At 34.8% G+C, this 20356-nt stretch overlaps 1 non-coding gene across 1 annotated transcript; it reads left to right on the top strand.

The window, feature by feature from the left end:
- Positions 1 to 8673: 8673 nt before the first annotated feature.
- On the top strand, positions 8674 to 8778 carry LOC111720338. Its single transcript, XR_002770057.1, has one exon. It is a non-coding gene; the product is annotated as a U6 spliceosomal RNA (small nuclear RNA).
- Positions 8779 to 20356: the final 11578 nt, after the last annotated feature.

The raw sequence follows: 20356 nt of genomic DNA, 5'->3' as shown, positions 1-20356 counted from the left end.
AATAATATGACAGTACAGCTAGCAATATAAGTGAAAAAAATGAATATTTACAAAAATATGAATTTGCTAGATTAACAGAAGAGAAAATAGAGTAATTTTACCTTAGCCAAAGAGGTTGATCTCCCTAAGAAAAAGTTCCCAGAATCAGCTGGATTTACAATTGAATTCTACCAAACACTGAGGAAACCATTAATCTCAATATTGTATAAACTGTCTAAAAATAGATAAAGACAACTTCTTTAAATGATACAAATTTGGTTTTAATCCCTAAATGAGAGAGAACAAAAACAGAGAAAGAAAAATGTAGGGTAATTTCCCCAAGGAATATTGATGCAAAAAATTTATGTAAACTCTTTTCAAGGAATAGATCACAGAAATCATACACTATGACCAATAGACAATTGTTCCAGGAATGCAGGGTTGGTTCCATATTAGAAAATTTTAAACATAATCGACAAAAGCAATAACAAAAAAAAACAACAAAAATATACAATTATCTAAATAAATGCAGAAAAAGATTTTGATAAATGCATCACTCATTCCTTTTCTTCCCAAGGCAATTGGGGTTAAGTGACTTGCCCAGAATCATAATTTTTTTATTCTGGATTTGAACTGAGATTCTCCTGATTTCGGGGGTGATGCTCTATCTATTGCACCACCTAACTAAACCTGTATCTATTTGTTTTAGGAAAACAAGCATAGGAAAAAGGGGAGCCTTTCTTAAAATGATAAGATGTATCTACAACCAAGAGCAAGCACTATCTGCAATGGGAATCATTGAGAAGTCTTTACCCAAAGATAAAGGATGAGGCAAAAATATCTATTATAACCACTATTGTTCAATATAGTATTAGAAATGTGTACTGTAGCAATAAGGCAAGAAAAAGAAATTAAAGAACTAAAAACAGTCCAGGAGGAAACAAAAACATTACTCTTTGTAGATGATATGATAGCATACTTGGAAAGCCCTAGAAAATCAACCAAAAAGTAGTTAAAACAATTAACCAAGGTCATGGGATATAAAAATAAATTCATATAAAAATTACCAATTCTATATATTATTAACAAAAACTAGCAGGAAGAAATAGAAAGAGAAATTACAAGTAAAATAAATGCAGATAATTTACAATATTTGGTAGTCTACCTTTCAAGACAAATGCAAGATCTTTTCATAAATAAAGACAAATCTTAACATTTGGAGAAATATTAATTGTTCACGGATAAGTCATCAATATAATAAAAATGAAAATTTACCTAAATCAATTTATTTATTTAATGTCATACCAAAGAACCAAAAAGTATTTTAAGAACCAAAAATGGTAATAAAAGTCATCTGCAAGAAGAAAAAATCAAAAACATCAAGGGAATCCATCTTTTTTTATTATAGTCTTTCATTTATTTAGTATTTTCTCCCAGTTACATTCAAGATGAAAAAAAAATTACTTTTTTTTTAATTTTTGATTTCTAGGTTTTCTCCCTTATCTCCACCCACAATTGAGAAACTACATGTGAAGTTATGCAAAACATTTCCATAAAAGTCAAGTTCTAACAGAAAATATAAATCTCCAACCAGATGAAAATAAAGATTAAGTTTAAAAAGAGATAGAGAAAGAAAGAGGCAATATTTCAATCTGTATTCAGACACAATCAGTTCCTTCTCTGAGTCTGGATAGAATTTTTCATAAGTCCTTCAGGGTAGTGGTGGATGATTGTACTACTGAGAATAGCAAAGTCAATTATAGCTTGTCATCCCAGAACATTGCTATTACTTTGCATACAATACTTTTCAATTTGCTTGAGTTCATGGAGGACTTTCCAGGTTCCTTTTTTTTTTTTTCTGAGAGCATCCTGCTCATCATAGGAATCCATTTTTAAAATGTGATGCAAGATAGACTGGTATTATCAGATTTTAAGCTATATTATAAAGTAATAATCATCAAAACAATCCGGTACTGACTAAGAAATGTAATGGTAGATCCGTGGAATTGATTAGGTGTACAATACAGATTAATAAATGATCAAAGTAACCCCATGTTTGATAAACCCAAAGATCCAAGCTTTAGCAGCAAGAACTCACCATTTGACTACATTTGGGAAAGTTAAAAATCATCTTAACCAAAATTAGTCACAGACCATCATCTCATGCCAGATGCCATGATAAGGTCAAAATGAGTTCATGATTTAGATATAAAGGGTGGTATCATAAATAAATTAGGAGAATATGAAAAAATACCAGTAACATCTATGGAGAAAGGAAGAGTCTATGACCAAACAAGAAATCAAAAAGATTAAAGGAAGTAAAATAGATAATATTGTTACATGAGGTTAAAAAGATTGGCACAAACAAAATCAATAGAGCCAAAAGTGAGAGGAAAGAAGGTGGGGGAGGAAATCAAGCAAGTTTCTCTGATAAAGGCATCATTTCTAAAATTTATAGAGAATTAGGTCAAATTTATATGAACAGCTCTTCCTCAATTATTAAAGGGTCATAGGCAGTTTTCAGAAGAAGAAATCAGTGCTGTCAGTGGTCATATAAAAATATTCTAAATCACTAATGATTTAAGATATGTCTACTACTCTGAGATAGCTCACATCGATATCATTATCTAACATGACAGAAAAGGAAAGAAATCCTGGAGAGAATGTGGAAAAATAATTGTTGCTGGAGTTGTGAATTGGTCCAATCATTCGGCAGACAATTTGTAAGTATGCAAAAAGATGATCAAATTGTACATATCATTTCCCTTTATAATATCACAAGTATGTCAAAGCAAAGGGGAAAAGACTTATTTGGTCAAAAATATTATAGCCGTTCTTTTTGTGGTGGCAAAGAATTAGAAATGGAGGGGATATTCATCATTTGGGGAATGGCTGAACAAGTTGCAGGGTATGACATTGATAGAATGCTATTATATATGAGTTTCAAAGAAACACAGGAAAACATATCAACTAAGAGGAGAACACTCTAACAGAAATATTGTAATGATGACCAACTGTGGAATATTTATCTACTCTGATCAATACAATGATTTAAGACAATTGCAAAGGACACATTCTAAAAAAAGGCTCTCCAGAGCATTTTAATAACTGCAGAGAGAGTATTGCTGAACTCTGACTGCACATTGAGGCATTCTTATTTTTATTTTTTTTTGCTATTTTTTTAACAAAACACTAATATGGATATATGTTTTATATGATGTCACATGTAAATGATATATTGATTGTCTTCTCAATAGGTAAAGAGGAGCAGAAGAGAGAGAGAATTTGGAACTCATTTTAGATGCATTTTTAAAAAAAAATATTTTCCCAAATATATGCAAAGATAGTTTTCTCCATTCACCTTTATAAAACCTTGTGTTCCAAGTTTTCCTCCATCTCTCTCTCTCCCTCCCTTTTCTCCAAGACAGCAAGCAATCCGATATAGGTCAAATACATGCGACTCTTCTAAACATATTTCCATATTTATTATTCTGCACAAGAAATATCTGCTCAAAAGGAAAATAACTACATGAGAAAGAAAAAAATAAGCAAACAAAGAACAACAAAAGGTGAATATACATGCTTTGATCCACATTCAGTCTCTATAGTTCTCTCTCTGGATGTTGATGACTCTTTCCATCACAAATCTATTGGAAATGCCTTTAATCATCTCATTGTTGAAAAGAGCCAAGAACATCACAGGTGATATAGATGAATGTTTAGATAAAAGAAAACATATGTTGATCTTCTAAAACAATGAGTCACCTTTTTTAATAATGTGAAACCAAACATCATCAGCCAGGATTCTTCTCTCAAATTACCAGCCCTCAAATACCAGATGAGAAAAATGGTTTCAAAGAAAAGAGAAAAATCTATCCCCATCTTGGAACTCAGTTCTTCTAACTTCATTCTTCTTTGATGAAGCCAGAGCATAATTATTCAGGTCATCTTTACTCTGCTTGCATCATCATCATCATCATCATCACTGCTAATATTAATATAGTGCTGACTATGTGTCAGGCACTGAATTCTTATCTCATTTGATCTTCACAAGAAACTTGATATAGGTGCCATCTCAAGGCTTTGGAATCCACGTGTTAATCCTTTGAATTCACACACACACACACACACACACACACACACATCCCTTTAAGTAAACCACAAATTTTTCATATTCTACTTCTCTGAATTTTTACTTTTCTTCAGGCTCTGTGAAGCCTCTATTCTACTCTCTAAGAAGAAAAGGTCCTATGTGCCCTTCTTCAGGTATGACTTTATGAACATCCTTCTCTAGGTCACAATTTAAACCAGGGTCATTTTTCTAATTTCATCCATGATATAACTGAATATAAATTGTCAGAATAGACCAATTTTGTTTGGTGAAAATGTTCTGTGTTCATTGCCTGGTCAGTTCCTGAAATATTCTGCCTTCTAGACCATCACAAATGTGAATGCAAGCTCCCAGTGCACTGACTTGAGAACTGCATTTTCAACCCAGTGACCTTCTATATAATGTTATGTTCTTGTAGCTAGCAGAGTGAATTTTACATGCCAGGTCTAACAATCACATTATGGTATGTGACTGTCTCTGAAAATGTAGAAAAGCAGATAATTCTAGAGTGTAAGCAGACTTTATTCATGAAGGTCATTCAGGACATTTACCTGTAAGTGTTCTCCAAAAACCCGGTGGTTCTGAACCTTTTGTGTGGGTCCTGGAGCCCTTAGGCATCCTAACAAATCCAATTTAGCCCTTCTCAGATTAATGTTTTAAAATCATGAAATAAAATACAAAGAGCTACAAAGGACACCAATCATCTCGAAACAAAAATATATTTTCCCATCCAAATTTACAACCCCCTAAAATCTATCCGTGGATCCCTTAGGTATCTGTGGAGCCCAGGTTAAGAACTCTTGCCTGAGGCTAATTTAAAACATTTTTTATTTGTTGTATTTGTGCCAATGCCAGAGAAAGCCTGCATGATGGATAGAGTGTTTAGTACTGACTCAAACAGAATTGGTTTTACATCCCATTCTGACATTTATTAACTGTATGTTTTAAAGCACATAGCAATTCCTGGGTGTCTCCGGCATCTCCATAAGGGAAGGCAGTGTGGTGCAAGGGAAAGAGGTCTGGAGTCAAAGACAGGAGTTCAAATCCCATTTCTGACATTATCTATGGGATTTCGGGCAAGTCAGTCAGTTAGTCTGGGTCTCAGTTTCCTCACATGCAATGTAAAATGTTAAATTAGATGATATCTAAGGTTCCTTACAATACTATATATGTGAGGCTAAGATAGACTGGATATCTTCTGCAAGGCAGAAAGAGTTTCCTGGGCTCCATGCTGGACCATCCCATTTTTTCTTTGTATTATTCAGTATTTACAATGTTTGAGGCACTGTGGTAGGTGCTGGGGATACAAAAACCAAAAATCAGCCCCTGTCTTCAAGTTCACATTTTACAGAGAAGGGGTGAAAGGGCAATGTGTACACAGATAAATAAACACAAAATACATGAGTCAAATCAGCAAGCATTTACTATTTGGCAGACACTGTGGTAAGCACTGGGGATATAAAAACTACAAACTTTTTTTCAAGTAGATTGCCTTTTGATATAGCAAGACAACTTATAAAAAGCACAGAGTAGGGAGGAGGTACGTGATGGACCAGTCCAGAAAATCAGAAACAGAGCAAGAAAAGGAATGAAGAATGGTGGGCCTTGAAGTTTCCTCAAAATGGAGGTTCTGAGGGGAACCACACAGAGAAAGAGGCTATAGTCATGGAGAGATCCTCCCAGGTGACAAGGCTCTAGGTATTGAGGGAATATACAAAGTGATAGTTTCTTTTCTTGTAAAGTGAGAGGAAAGAAGGGAGTTGGATTAGATGCCATTTCAAGGTCTGTGCCCCTGCAATCTTGTGCTGGGGGTTGGCGGTGAGGTAGGAGCAGCTAGTATGATCAGGCAGGATCTCAGGTAGGAAGTGACTTGATCAGAATCTTGAAGGAAATTCGACATTCTCATGGTGGAAGGGTGGGCAGAATAAACATCAGGCAAAGGTACAGTTTGTGCAAATGTCAGGATAGTGCCTTCCACATCATTATACACACTTACTAAATTCTTATGTGATTGGATTAGGAAGAAAAAAAATCACCTTCTCCAGTCTGCTTTTAGTTTAATGTCTTTTCTCTCTTAATACAGTGTCTTCTCTCATTTCCCAGTCCATCCACACCCTTGGGAACCATGCTTCTCATGCTCTTAACCCTTCACCTTGCTAAATCCTGCTCAGAGTAAATTATCTGAGATAATCTTTTATGTACCAAGTGTGGAGATGGGAAAGGAGCAGGCTAAGCTGACTATGTGTGACAAATAAAATGCTGTCCCTTTCAGGATTATTTGCATTATGACAGAGAGCTAAGCCTTAATGAATTGCTATCTAATTTCAGGGAGCTGTGAACCAGCACATGCAGATAATTCTGGGCAATGGAGGCTTTCTATTGACAAGGGAATTGATCTTTCTACCAGCTCCTAAGACTTGTCCTATTTATGTATAAACTAGAATAATTATTCAGTACCTTGATGAAGCCATGATTTAATCTTCACACAGATTCCCTTCACACTTAGCGATCCTAACTCCCAATGCATAATTTTTATGGTCTGTGTAATCCTTACACAGGAATTCAGCTAATCCACTAGAGATCTTACTCCTTTGGAGGGGGAGGAAGAGTTCCTTTTTTTAAAAAATTTAAAAATGTTTCATGGATACCACTTAAACAGCACAACTCCCATCTCTAAGACCTCACTCTCGTTATGGGACTGGCCCACCTCCAGTTTTGGCCATATGTATTCTCAGATATACGTACAAAGCTTCATTATCATCAGGCACTTGCGTCAACTTGATTAGAGATGCCACTTCTCTTTTCTCTGGGCTTTGAGAAATGGTTTTTGATTGAGATTCTTTGGAGATTTGCTTGTTCTATGATTCATTGTCTTGTAGCATCACTTAGAGAATATCTGTGTGGAAAAAAGTGATATGTCCTCATGAATAGGGAGGGAGTCAGCCTTGAAACCAGAAAGACCAAAATTCAAATCCCTCCTCTGACACAAATATGATATATCACCTTAAATAAGTCATATAAGTCCTTAATATTCAATCTAGGTGACTCTCTGTAAAGATAGATGCAGAGTTCTCAAGCTGAGCCACCACAGGAAGCATCTTCATGCAGGATTTCCTTATTCCACTAAAATCACAGGTCCTGTCTTTATTACTATTCCCATACATATCTACATGCATACACTGACACAAAGACATACACATATATCACACACATACACATCTGTATCTTGTAATCTATAATCCATACATTATATATCTATACATTGGTTCATGGTTTATTTTGTATCTATAATTCTATGTATGTTTATTTATACATAAGATTTATGATATTTATATGTCATTCATGATAAGTGTGTATATATGTGTATATATGCACATGGGTTTCATGATTTTATATAGTCTAGTGTACTTTTCTTATGCAAACATTGGGGATAAACATATAACTGTGTTAATCTAGACTCCAGAGAGAAGTAGTACCAACATTTCCACAAGAACAAATACCAAGCTGTACATTCTGACCCCAAAGTTGACTTCACAAGTAAAGAAAGAGAGGGTACAGCTAGAGAAGAATTTGTCAAAGAACAATTGAGAGTACTGAATGAACCCACAACTCAGGGCGAACCAACAGCATAACAAAGCATCCCCCAAAATGTAAATAAATAAACTTCATCAGGTGGAATGAAGAGAAGACATTGATTAGAATGAGAAAGGTGATCAGCCCATTGTACTGTGTCAGTTGATAACCAGAGTGGTTTTTGGTTCCATGCTGGGTGCATGCCCCATTTTCAGAAGGGCATTGATAAGCTGGGAAAAGCATCCAAAGATGGCACCTGGGATTCTGGAAGCTTAGTGACTTAAAATGCCCAGACCATATAAAAATTAATTGATGGAATTGGAAATGTTTAGCAGGGAAACATAAAGTTGGGGAATGACAGCTATCTTCGAGTATTTGAAGGGCATTCATGTGGGGAAAGGATATGATTTGTTTTTCTTGACCTCAAAATTATAGAGGCAGGCTCCAGCAACATGAAAACTTATCTCACAATGAGAGCTGTCTGAAGAAGGGATGAGTTACCTTGGAGACAGTCTGCTTCATCAAGAAGAAGCTTGAGAAGTACTTGACAGCTATGTCATAGGGAGGATTCTCACTCAACTACAGTTTGGGCTGGATGATCTTGTAGTCTCTTGTAAATCTAAGATTCTATGACTCCGTTCAACATTTGAGTTCATACAACATATTAGATTCAACTATCATTAATGCTCCTGCATTTCTCTATTGCATAGTAAGCCTTATGGAATATATTTAGATGTCTCACAATTCCTCCTCTCTGTATGTTGGAAGAATGTCTTGCCAAGGAAACAGTGGTAGCTGTCAATGTGGCAAGGTCTCCTGGGTTCTATGACTGTATCCCAAGAAATAAATGGTCGGATGTTTTTCCATCAGTCCATTTTCCAGTCAGTCTACTATTATCCTTTCAACCTGACCTTCTATGCCTCATCTCTGCCTAGACACTCCCTAGTCATCTTCCTTTTTGAAAATCACAATGTCCCTTTGAGTCTGAGTTCAAGTATCACCTTCCTATGTTGTCTACAATGGCACATTTGTGAAAATTGGAATGATACACAAAAGCTTAGCATGGCTTCTGCCCAAGAAAGGACATGCCATGTTGGGAAGCATTCCATATTATTTTGGTTCCAAGAAGGAAGGAGGGACAGAAAGTCTGGGGGATGGTAGTAGACACAGTGATGTTGAGAAAAAGAAGCAAAAGGGTCGATAAAAAATTTTTAAAGGAATTAGAAATTTAGGAGGAAAGATAAGGAGAATTATTTTAGAATTAATAAATAGAAGGTATTGTATAGTTCAGAAACAGTTATATGTAATAGAAATTCTTAGTTATGTATCATATATCTTTCCTCATTCTTTGTATATTAAATATGTCTATTATTGCTATATATCAAGTTCATAATAAATTAAAATTAAAATTTTGAAAAGTGCCATAGAAGGCTCTTCCTAATACTTGTCCCATTTGTTAATATCATCTCCCTCCTCAAATTATTCTTATTTAGTTATGCATAAAAATGTTTATATCCCCAAAAAAATATAAACTCCTTGAGGGCAGGAATTGTTCTGAATTTTTTTGTCTTTTGTATTCCCAACAGATGGGTTTCATAGAGAAAGCTTTTTATAAATGCTTGTTGAATTAAATTAAAAGGCATCAAGAGCAATAGTCTTGGCAGACATAGTCAGGATTTGGAGTTGAATACAGAGCAGACAAGACTTGGAGCAAAAGCATAAAACTTTATGCTTTCGGGCCAGTTAAGTTCAACAGAATGACTAGAACTTGAAACTGGGATTTACTGATTTTTCTTATCTCAACTCAAGCCTAACTTAGTTGCTTACCATGCCCAGCTCTGACTGCAGGCTCCTGGAATGGTTTCAATCCCCTTCAGGGAGCAAAGAGGAAAGAAAATGAAGGGAAGAAAATAGGGACTTTAGCACAGGAATGAAAGCTGAAAAACTGAAACCAGTTTATAAAAGGAAAAGGGCAAGGTGGAAAGCATGAATGTGAGTTATAAAACCTTGGCAAATCCCACATATATTAACCACCCCGATTCTTCCTCTTCAAGAATAAAAGATTTTTGCAATGGAGGGGAAGTCAGAGATCATAATATAACCCTTCGATTTTGTACAATAGGAAGCAGAGAATTCAAGACCATATAAGAAATAGGAAGCAACATCAGGATTTGAATTTAAGTTCTCTCATTTTAAATTCAGTCACTTTCCACCATATCTGGATACCTCAACTGGTGAAAGTCTACTCTATTGATCATCTGGGATTTGTTGTCTGCCTGTCAAAAGCCTGATTAGAATACTGATTGGCCATTTATACTGGCAAAGCCACTTTTTACAGGAAGATATTTTAAACACACACACACACACACACACACACACACACACACACACACAATTTCCCTCAGTTCCTTTTTATATGCCATATTCTGTAAGTTGAACCATCTTTGTGTTATGATGATTTGATATTATTAATTCAGGACTTTGTACATAGTCTCCCTGGAATTCACATTAGAACATTTTAGGAATTTGGGAATATGACTTGGAAAAAAGAGAGAAAGAGAAAATTGTTTAGAAAGAACAAATGGCATATTTTCTTCTTCTATATCCAGGACTGAAAGGAAGAAAGGATGTCAGTCATATGATCCACTAACCTCACTTATAAATGGGAAAATTGGAGAATTGAGATTTGGAAACTGATTTCCCCCAGGGAATTCAAGTCATATGCAGAAGAATCTGAATGTGAATAACCACCTTCCTGAATTTAAACTGGAGACTCTTTCCATGGTATCACATAGATTTAGGAGCTACACTATTCAATATTCATATTAGTCTTTCACTGTTCCCAGAGAGAATTCTATAGCTTAAAGATTAAAATATTAAAAAAGACCCAACTTACACAAATGGCATAAAGTACATTTTGGACTAGATCTGGAATTTTATCTGTATAAGGAAATTTCTGATGAAGAAAACCTCTAAATCAAGATAGATTGGAAACTGCTATACATATAATATCTTAAACAATTATTAAAGGCAGTGAGATGTTAAGTGATGACAATGGTCACATAGTATGCATTAATGGTAGGACTTGAACTTAAAAGTCTTTCTGATTCCAAGCTTGGTCTTCTATTTTCTATACCATACTTTTGCCTTCTTAAAGGTTCTGCCTTATGATTCATAGGAAGAAAGAAAGAAAGAAAGAAAGAAAGAAAGAAAGAAAGAAAGAAAGAAAGAAAGAAAGAAAGAAACAAAGAAAGAAAGAAACAAAGAAAGAAAGAAAGAAAGAAAGAAAGAAAGAAAGAAAGAAAGAAAGAAAAAAGAGAAAAAAGAAGAAAAACAAAAAGAACAAAAGAAAAAAGAACAAAAAGAGAAAGAAAAAAAAGAAGTGAGGAAAAGGAAGGGAGGAAGAAAGAAAAATGAAGGAAAGAGAAAAGAATGAAATGATACGAGGAAAGAATAAAGAAAGAAGGAAGGAAAGAATGGAAAAAGGGAGAGAGAAAAAGGAAGGAAATAACAAAAGAATGTATTTGAAAATGCATACATTCCACCTATTCTATATGTGTTTTGTCTCAATTGGAATGTGAAATCTTGATAACAAAGTTTGTTTTTGTCTTTCTTTGTATTCTCAGTGTCCAGCCCAGTGCCCAACACATTCTTCTAATTAAATGATTACTGACGGGGAATTGACTGAGTCCTGGGGTTTCTAATATATCCTCTGATCTTGGCTGTGAAATAGAATTTTTTTTTTAATGTAAGGTATCTGTATAAAGGAACTTTTAAGTTGGAAACATTATTCTAAATCAATAGAAATGTATAAACAACCAGGAAGCACAATTTGGAGCTGAGAGCCAAGTAGAAAATTGCTGGCTTGATAACAATAGCACACTTTTAATAACCTCTTTTCAAGGTTTTCCTGATTATTTACAAGAATTAACTTTGTGAAGTAGGTATTATCTTATCACATGACAGAAGAAGAATCTGAGACTCAGTAAAGTGACATATCTGGTCACCACTTAAGTATCTGAGTAGAGAGTCAAAGTGAGATCCCCATCTTCTACAGAAAAAGAGAATGAGGGTAAGAGAAAAGTGATTAATATAATCCAGCTGATAGGTAATTGGTGCTAAAGCTAGCACCCAAACCAGTGTTTTTTGGCTCTTAAATAGATAGTCCTTTCATTCGTTTTACAAATGAAAAATTTAGGTCCAGAGGGGTTTAAAATACCCAATCCTAACTTTAAGATGTGGAGATGGAACTATATGGCATCTTATTCCCCTAACATTATAATATAGTATATTAGCAAAGTGCAAACTAAATATGTCAATAGTCAATACTCCAGAAAAGTGAATGTGACATATGGTTGGCTGAAGAGATATGGAGAATCACAACCCAGAGAAGACAATCTTAGGCAGAAATTTGAAGTGTTGTGCTCCTTCTGGATATTACATTTGCAGAAAGGAAAAAGATGTTAGGGGAGGGGCATCTAGAAAAGGATCACCAGAATAGTGAGAGGACTGCAAATGATCACCAGAGTAGTGAGAGCTCTTCAAACCATGAGGTACAAGCATCAGTTGGCAGAACACAGTGTTTTTAACATAGAAAAAGTAAGACTTCAAAATAACTGTATGGACATGTATACATATATTGTATTTAACTTATACTTTAACATATTTAACATGTATTTGTCAACCTGTCATCTGGGGGAGAGGGTGAGGGGAAGGAGGGGAAAAGTTGGAACCATGCTGAAAAATTACCCATGCATATAACTTGTAAATTAAAAGCTATATAATATAAAGAAAGAAAAAGGAAGACTTGCAAGGGATGTGATAACAGTATCCAAGTATTTGTAATGTTTTGGTGGGGAAGAGGAATTCAGTTTATGCCTCTTGGTCTCCAAGCACAGAATCAGGAACAATCAGGAGAAGCTTCAGGAGGAAAGGGCTGCCCTACAAGGGAGAAAAAAATTTTTTTCAAGGATTGGAGTTACCCCCAAAGTGGAAAGAGATGTCACAGGAAGAGGTGGACTTCTCAATTCTAAAGAACTCAAGAAATTGATTTCTGGATGTTTTGAAAAAGAAAGCAATGGACTACATAAGTGTGCATTTTTAAAAGCTTACTAAAATGAAATCATAAACACTAGGAAATGAATGTAAACTGCTTGCATTTTTGTTCTTCTTCCCAGGTTATTTATACCTTCTAAATCCAATTCTCCCTGAGCAACAAGAAAATTGTTCGGTTCTGCACACATAGATTGTATCCAAGATCTACTGTAATCTATTTAACATGTATAGGACTGCTTGCCATCTTTGGGGAGAGGGTGGAGGGAGGGAGGGGAAAAATCGGAACAGAAGTGAGTGCAAGGGATAATGTTGTAGAAAATTACCCTGGCATAGGTTCTGTCAATAAAAAGTTATTTAATTTAAAAAAATGAAATCATAGATAAATGTGATGATCACCCATTACAGATAAATATGATTTTCTCCTTTAATAGGACTACTAAATCAGGGAAAGGCTCCAGGACATATGATTTCAGCAAGGATTTAACAAAATATTTTACTTTCTTTTCCTGGTCAAGATGATAAGGGTAGGATGTATAGGTATAGTTTGCCAGTGAAATTTCACCAAATTCTAAAATCATGTGATTCATAGGATGATAATATATGTCGGTAAATTTCATATATATTAAAGGACTGCCAAGTAGAAACACAATTAATCATCTATATTTTACTTCATCTCATAGTACAAAACTCAGATAAATAGGTGGAAACTAGCCAGTGAGGCATTTCTCATCTCAGTGTGGGGGAGTTTTATTCATTTTCATCCAGAACCATAGCAATAACCATCCAATGTAGGGAACTGCATGGAATAAAATATTTTCTACTGATACAGATCAGCAACTTATCTATAATTTGAGACCCTAGACAATTTCCTGAGGGTTTTGAGAGATTCAAAGACTCCCCTAGAGCCAAACAGTTCTTATGGTTCAGAGGCAGAACATTTGCTCCTCAAAGCCTCCCCTCTATTAACTAGACATCAGCGTTTCTCATCAGTTCCAAAGTAAAGCATTGCCTAATAATTTGAGCTATCCAAAAACCTACAATAAGCTGCCTCCAGAGGTAATGAGTCTCCTATGCCAGGATCCGAAAGCAAAAGCAGGGTGACCATTAGTTGGAGCTAATTGTAGAAGAGATTCATGGAAGATAATGTCTGGACTCCTTTCTATCTGTAAAATTGCCAGATTCTAGATGATTTCTGCTTCCTTTGAACTCTCAATTCTGACACTCAGTTTCCTGTAGCGTTGCTTTCAATAAAAATCCTGAATAAGAAAATTGTATACAGGAAAGTTCTATACCTAGATGTTTGGGGTTTTTAAGTCTAGAAGATTTCATTGAAATTGCAAACATAAAACTTCTCCTTTTAGTATAGAAGTTTTCCAGTTTGGGGGGAATTTAGATGAATAGATTTCAGTGATTTGAAAAAATATGCTAATAATTTAATAGCTGACAGTTTGTTCATTATATATACTCCTCTACCTCAGCCTTTTTGAAAAGTGGCTTCAGGCTAAACTTTAGCAGGAAGAGAATCTGGAGTAAATCTATTTTAAAATGTAAGTAGAAGATGGTTTTTCCTTCTTTATAGTGTAATGGAAAGAACAGTTTAAGGCAACTCTGTCATTTAAAATCTTGAAGGTACATATGACATTAAAAAAAAAAAGTTCATGGTACCAATTTCCCTCCCCCTTTTTCAAGGAATTAAGATACATTTATTGAGAAAAAGTAAAAGTCCAGCTTTTTTGTTGTTCTTGACCACAGAATGCATGAAATCTATTTTGGGTAAGCCACTATTTTCACTCTTGCATATTGTGTCCAAGGCACTGTGCTAGGATCTGGGGATTCATAGAAAGGCAAAAGAGTCCTTAGTCTCAAGTATTAGATTCCCAGTCTAATAGGAAAGACAATGTGAGAGCAACTGTGTATAAATAGATAGATAAGCATACATGTATGTATATGTATATACATCTGTGTGCATACACTCATATGCATTATACACATGTATCCACATGCTTAAATACATATACCTGTGTATATATAATATAAAGCATATGTATCTATACACTCTTGTGCATTATATACATGCATGCACATACTTAAATATATGCTTGTGTATATGGGTGTATACATGCATATTTATACACATATATATGCATGTATACACCCATATACACAAACATATCATATACACATATATGATAAATTAGAGATAACCAAAATAGGAAAGACACTACTTTCACTAAAAAAGCTTCAGAAAGGCTTCTTGTAGAGTATAGGGTTTTAAGGAAACTTGAAGGAAGCCAGTAAGCAGAGATGAACAGAAAGAATATTCTACACATAGAAGTGGGAATATACCTAAAGCCTGTGAGGAGCAGAAAGATCAGCATCAAAGGATCACTAAATCATAATGACCAATTATGAAGGACTTTACATGACAAACGGAGAATTTTATTTTAGTCCTGGAGGTAATGGGGAGCCACTGGAAATTATTGGATGGGCTGGGGAGAGGGGTGACATGGCTGAATCTGAGCTTTATGATCAATTCAACAGCTGAGTGAAGGATAAATCAGAGTGGGGAGACTCTTGAGGTAGGGAGACCAACCAGTAGGTTATTGTAACAGTCTGGGCAAGAAGTGATGAAGGACTGCTGTAGGGGTGGATGGTCACATTAGAGGAAAAGAAATGGGAAGATTTTTTCTTCTGGCAAAGGTAAAAATCAATAGGACTTTATAAAGACTTTTACAACACCCTGTATATAACTATTTCTAGGTACAAAGACATAGATGAGAGAAAGATGATTGATTGATGATAGATTATAGATAAATAGAAAATTGACAAAGGCATTCAGATAAACAGATAAACGATGATAGAAAGATAGATAGGATAGATTATTGATAGATCAGTAGATAGAGAGATAGACAGATACCTCTATCTATATATGAGTATTTGTAAATGTGGGGATCCACACTGCCTTGCAGGGCAGCTGTGAGGATCGGAGGTAAATCATTTTGTACTAAATGTTTTATCTAAAATATTGACTGTTATTAACCTTAAAATAAATGTTATTTATAAGCTTGCATTATGTTCAAGTTTCATTACTTTCCTTCAAGAACATTCTATTCAAAGTCATGCTGTTGCAATGAATTAAAATATTCATTTTCAGGTGGGCTTTCAATTTAATCCTTTGCTAATCATCTACTTTTCAATAAGCTGATCAGTCAGCAGGATGAAGTAAGAATTTACTATGTGCTAAGTCATGTGCCAGAGGCTGCTGGCGAAATAGACATCATGATTCTTACTTAGTCTTCGAAAATCCTGCTTTAAATGAAAGATCAGATGAGACTAAGAAATGAGCAGCAGCTCGTATGGATGAAAATGTAGTTTAATTAGGCTGGAGATCATCTATGTGTTAGATTTTTTCTTCAAAAGTATAGACTTTGAGAGGCAATAGTATACTTTTTAACCATTAGAACAATCCAAAAGTAGAATGTCCTACTTTGAGCAGTACAAAGTCATATATCATTGGAAGGCTTCAAGCAATAGCTGAAATACCACTTGTTGGAGATGTGTATAGGCCTCTTGCTTAGACACAAGCCAAGCTACATAGTTCACATGTCTCTTCCAAGTCTGAGATTTTGTGATTCTTTAGTTCTCACCCTCAATCCCTCTAGTGTTGCTATACAGTAGCCAAAACAAAATAAAAACAAATAGGAGATAATCATCCTGCTGTTCTCTTCCCCAGCTGAACCTCATCTGGAGTATTGTGTTCAGTCCAGGGTGCCACAACTTACAAAAACCATTGATAACTGGGAGTTCATCCAGATGAGACATTTAGGTTGGTGACAAATCTAGAAAAGATCTTTCTATAGAGGGATATGTTAAAAGAACTAAAGATATTTAAATTAGGAAAGACTAAATGGGAGTCTCCTAATTATCTTCAATCAACTAACCAATTCATCATCAAACATTTGTTGTTGTTGTTGAGTTATTTCAGTCATGTCCAACTCAGCATAACCTCTTATGGGATTTTCTTGGCAAAGATGCTGGAGTGCTTTGCCACTTCTTTTTCCAGTGAGTATTTATTAACCATCTACTATATGACAGGTACTGTAATAGGTTCTGGGGCTCCAAAGATAAAAATTAAATTAGAAGCCCTTGGTACTAGTTTTCTTCCTCCTTTCCCTGCCTTCAAAAAGCTTATTTGAAGCATTGGCACATGGTTCTTTTTGCCCTTAAAAGTTAAAGCCAAAAGAGATATATGGAAGGTGCCAGGAAGCAAACTTAGGTTTCCTGGATGTTAATAATTATCCCTAAATAATAGGGCTCCATGGCTGGTAGTGACTATTTGCATTTCTTTCAAAGTCTGAATGACTAATCAGGTATGAAAGGATGGGGATTCCTTTTCAAGTAGGGGTTGGCCAAGATGATCATGGACCCTTCTAACTCAAAATTCTAGCGTTTCCACATTTTCTATCTCCATTTACCTTGGAAAACACAACTGATTTCATTTAAAATGCCATACTCTTCAGTTCAGCATGACTTTAATGCATGGTGACTTTTTCAAGATCATTAATAAATAGTCCCTTGTTGAAAAAGATGTTTCTTTTTAGACAAATAGCTTTCAAGGAGTGAGCAATGTATTCCATCCTGCCGATGAATATGCCTTTTAAAAATGCATTGTTCCTCATTATACATCCATGTATCAACTTGAGGGGATTTATTATTCATTATTTTATAAAATATGAAGAAAAAACATTGAACCTTTAAAACTTTTAATTATTCAAATATGTTTTTGTAACTTTCTTATTTATTTCTTATTTGTATTGCTGTCTTCATAGTTACCATGCATCTGCATCTTTGGGTATCATACTTCAACTTGCAGAGGATAACTGTAATAATTCACATCATCTTGGATCATTAAATTTTCAGTGTGAACAATCTCAAAGTTTAAGGGTTTTAAAAATCAGTCAGACATCAGCCATATCCATCCAAAGAGGAAAAATCTGAATTCATATGCAACATAGCACAAAAATAAAATTGGGCTATATATGGGACAAAGTAAATAATAGGCTAAATATTAAATACATGACATCTTGAATGGAAATATTTTAAATTAGCTAGAAATATATTAATTCAAGTTTTGTAGTTTTCTATAGGACGGCCCCAACCTAGGAAGAGCAGTCTTACAAATACTATAAGCATTTGGCATTGGGCTGTGAACAAGGTTGAGCTTTCCAAATTGTAGACCAACCTCCCTGGGAACAGGGATACCCTGTGAGGAAGGTCATGAAGTAATGGCCAAAAGTGGATTCTTTCAGCTATCATTCTTACTATGCTAATATATTCACCATTTTTTCAATGAAAAATATTCAGTCTACAAAAGTGAGACTAACAAACGGAATTCACTGCAAGGCAAAAGCAGCATAGTGTTTAACATGGTCTACACAAATTAAAACAAAATAGTCAGCATAACTATGGAGTTTTGCCTTGGGCTCTAGCTGCCATCACCATCACCAGTCACTAGTTCATGGTGCATATGAGGGATGTCCTCGAGCTACTTGTGATGTCAGAGCAACAGTGTCAAAAACAGAGCTTAGTCTTTATATAGAAAAGCATCAAACAAAACTACTTATGTGTAATAGGAGGTTGTTATAAAATTCTAATAATTTCTTTAACTCAAGTAAAATAAATTATATTTGCAAATTGTGTAAGGAAAAAGAATGAAAGGCACAATCTTTAAAGTGTTGTTTTCCTCTCTGCAGAAAGGGAGACTAAAGGTTTGGAATGCAGCATACAATGTCAGCCTTGCATGATACACTGATTAATTTTATTCAACTAAATTAATTTTCTTTTTTTTTCTTTTTTGTTATAAAGGATGATACTAATGCATTGTTGATGAAGTTGTGAACTGATTCCAAAATTCTGGAGATCAGTTTGGAATTATGCCAAAGGGCTATAAAACTGAATATTCTTTGATCCAGCCATATTACTGCTAGCTCTATAACTCAAAGACATTCAAGGAAAAAAAGGTATGGGTGGAAACTTATTTATATAAAAATATTTATAGCATTTATTGTGGTTGGTAAGAAATTGAAATCAAGGAGATGTGCATCAGGGGGGAATGGCTAAACAAGTTGTGATATATGATTGTAATGGACTATTATTGTGCCATTTAAAAAAAAAAATGACAAACAGGACGATGTCAGAAAAACCTGTAAAGACTTTGATGAACTAATGCAAAGTGAAGTGAACAGAACCAGGAGAAAAGTAACAGTAGCACTGTACTATGAAGAACTGTGAATGACTTGGCTATTCTCAGCAATACAAAGATCCAAGACTAGGACTAATTTAAAGGACTAATGAAGCCTATTATCCTCCTCCAAAGAAATAACTGATATTAATTGAATACAGACTGAAGCATTCTATTTTTCACATTCTTCTTTTCACTTTTGATTTTATTATAATTTTCTTGTACAAATTAACTAACATGGAAATGTTTTACATAATTGCACATTTACAACTTATATCTGATTGCTTATCATCTCAGGAGAGGGAAGGAGAGAGAAAGATAGAATTTGAAATTCAAAACTTTAAATAAAAATGTTAAAATCTTGGGGAAAATGAAGGGTAATATTCTGAATTGCAAAAGGAAGGAATCTATTGTGAAATGAAAATGATATAAAAAATGGGGAAAGAAAGAGAAACAGAAAAGGAGACAAGAAGAAAGAGACAGAGATTGAGAGAGAGCAGAGTGAAACACTATCCTTCCTTTCTATCTGTCTATCCTTTTTCTTCCTTCCTTTCTTTTTTTTCTTTCTTTGTTTTTCTTTCTGCCTTCCTATGTCTCTGTTTCTCTTATATCCATTCATTTATGCAGTAAGCCTTATGACAATACCTATGTAGTACTGTCGGGAATCAACATCCAGTAGAAATTAAAGTGGATCCAGAGCCAGGCAAACTGGGCAAGAATCTTGTTTCTGCCATCCACTACCTATGAGACTTCAGGCAAGTCTGTAAAATAAATGTGTTCACCTGGACGACCTCTAAGACTTTATCTCTAAATATGTGTGACTTTAACCAGGTCACTCCCCTCTTTGGACCTCAGTTTCCTCTTCTGGAAAATGAAGAAGTTGAACTGATCCTTATATAGTCTAATTCCAAACACCTATGAAGATAGTCCTTCTATTATACAAATGTTATTAGAAAACCACTTGATCTACCTTAAGGCACTAAATAAATGTCAGTGATCATCCTTATAATTTTTCCAATGATGCCTTATCATGTTCAAACATGGAGAAATTCCCAAATCACAAGCCTTTAAGAGTATCTACTTTCCCATCTTCTCTCAGGAAGTTAGTTGGGAGAATCCTTACTTCTGTGGCTGGGGGCCAAAGGAAAGATGAGGAGTATAACTGTCTTCCCACTGTGGAGCTTAAAATTACCTTTTCCCATAGAAACAATATGAAAAATGTTAATTAGGCACAGCTGAAATGTCTGAAAATACTAGATCTTGAAATACATCATTTATTTAATATGTACAACTATACTTAGGAACATCACAGAGTAAATTTGGGAGCCAGCCTTACTGCCATGAAAAATAAGGTTTCTATGAGTAAATATGTTCTGAAACTCAAACTGACAAGCAAC

Source organism: Sarcophilus harrisii, chromosome 4 (assembly GCF_902635505.1).
Source record: "Sarcophilus harrisii chromosome 4, mSarHar1.11, whole genome shotgun sequence".
Taxonomy (NCBI): Eukaryota; Metazoa; Chordata; class Mammalia; order Dasyuromorphia; family Dasyuridae; genus Sarcophilus; species Sarcophilus harrisii.
Note: the sequence above shows the minus strand (reverse complement) of the source record. Positions and strands in the feature narration are given on the sequence as shown.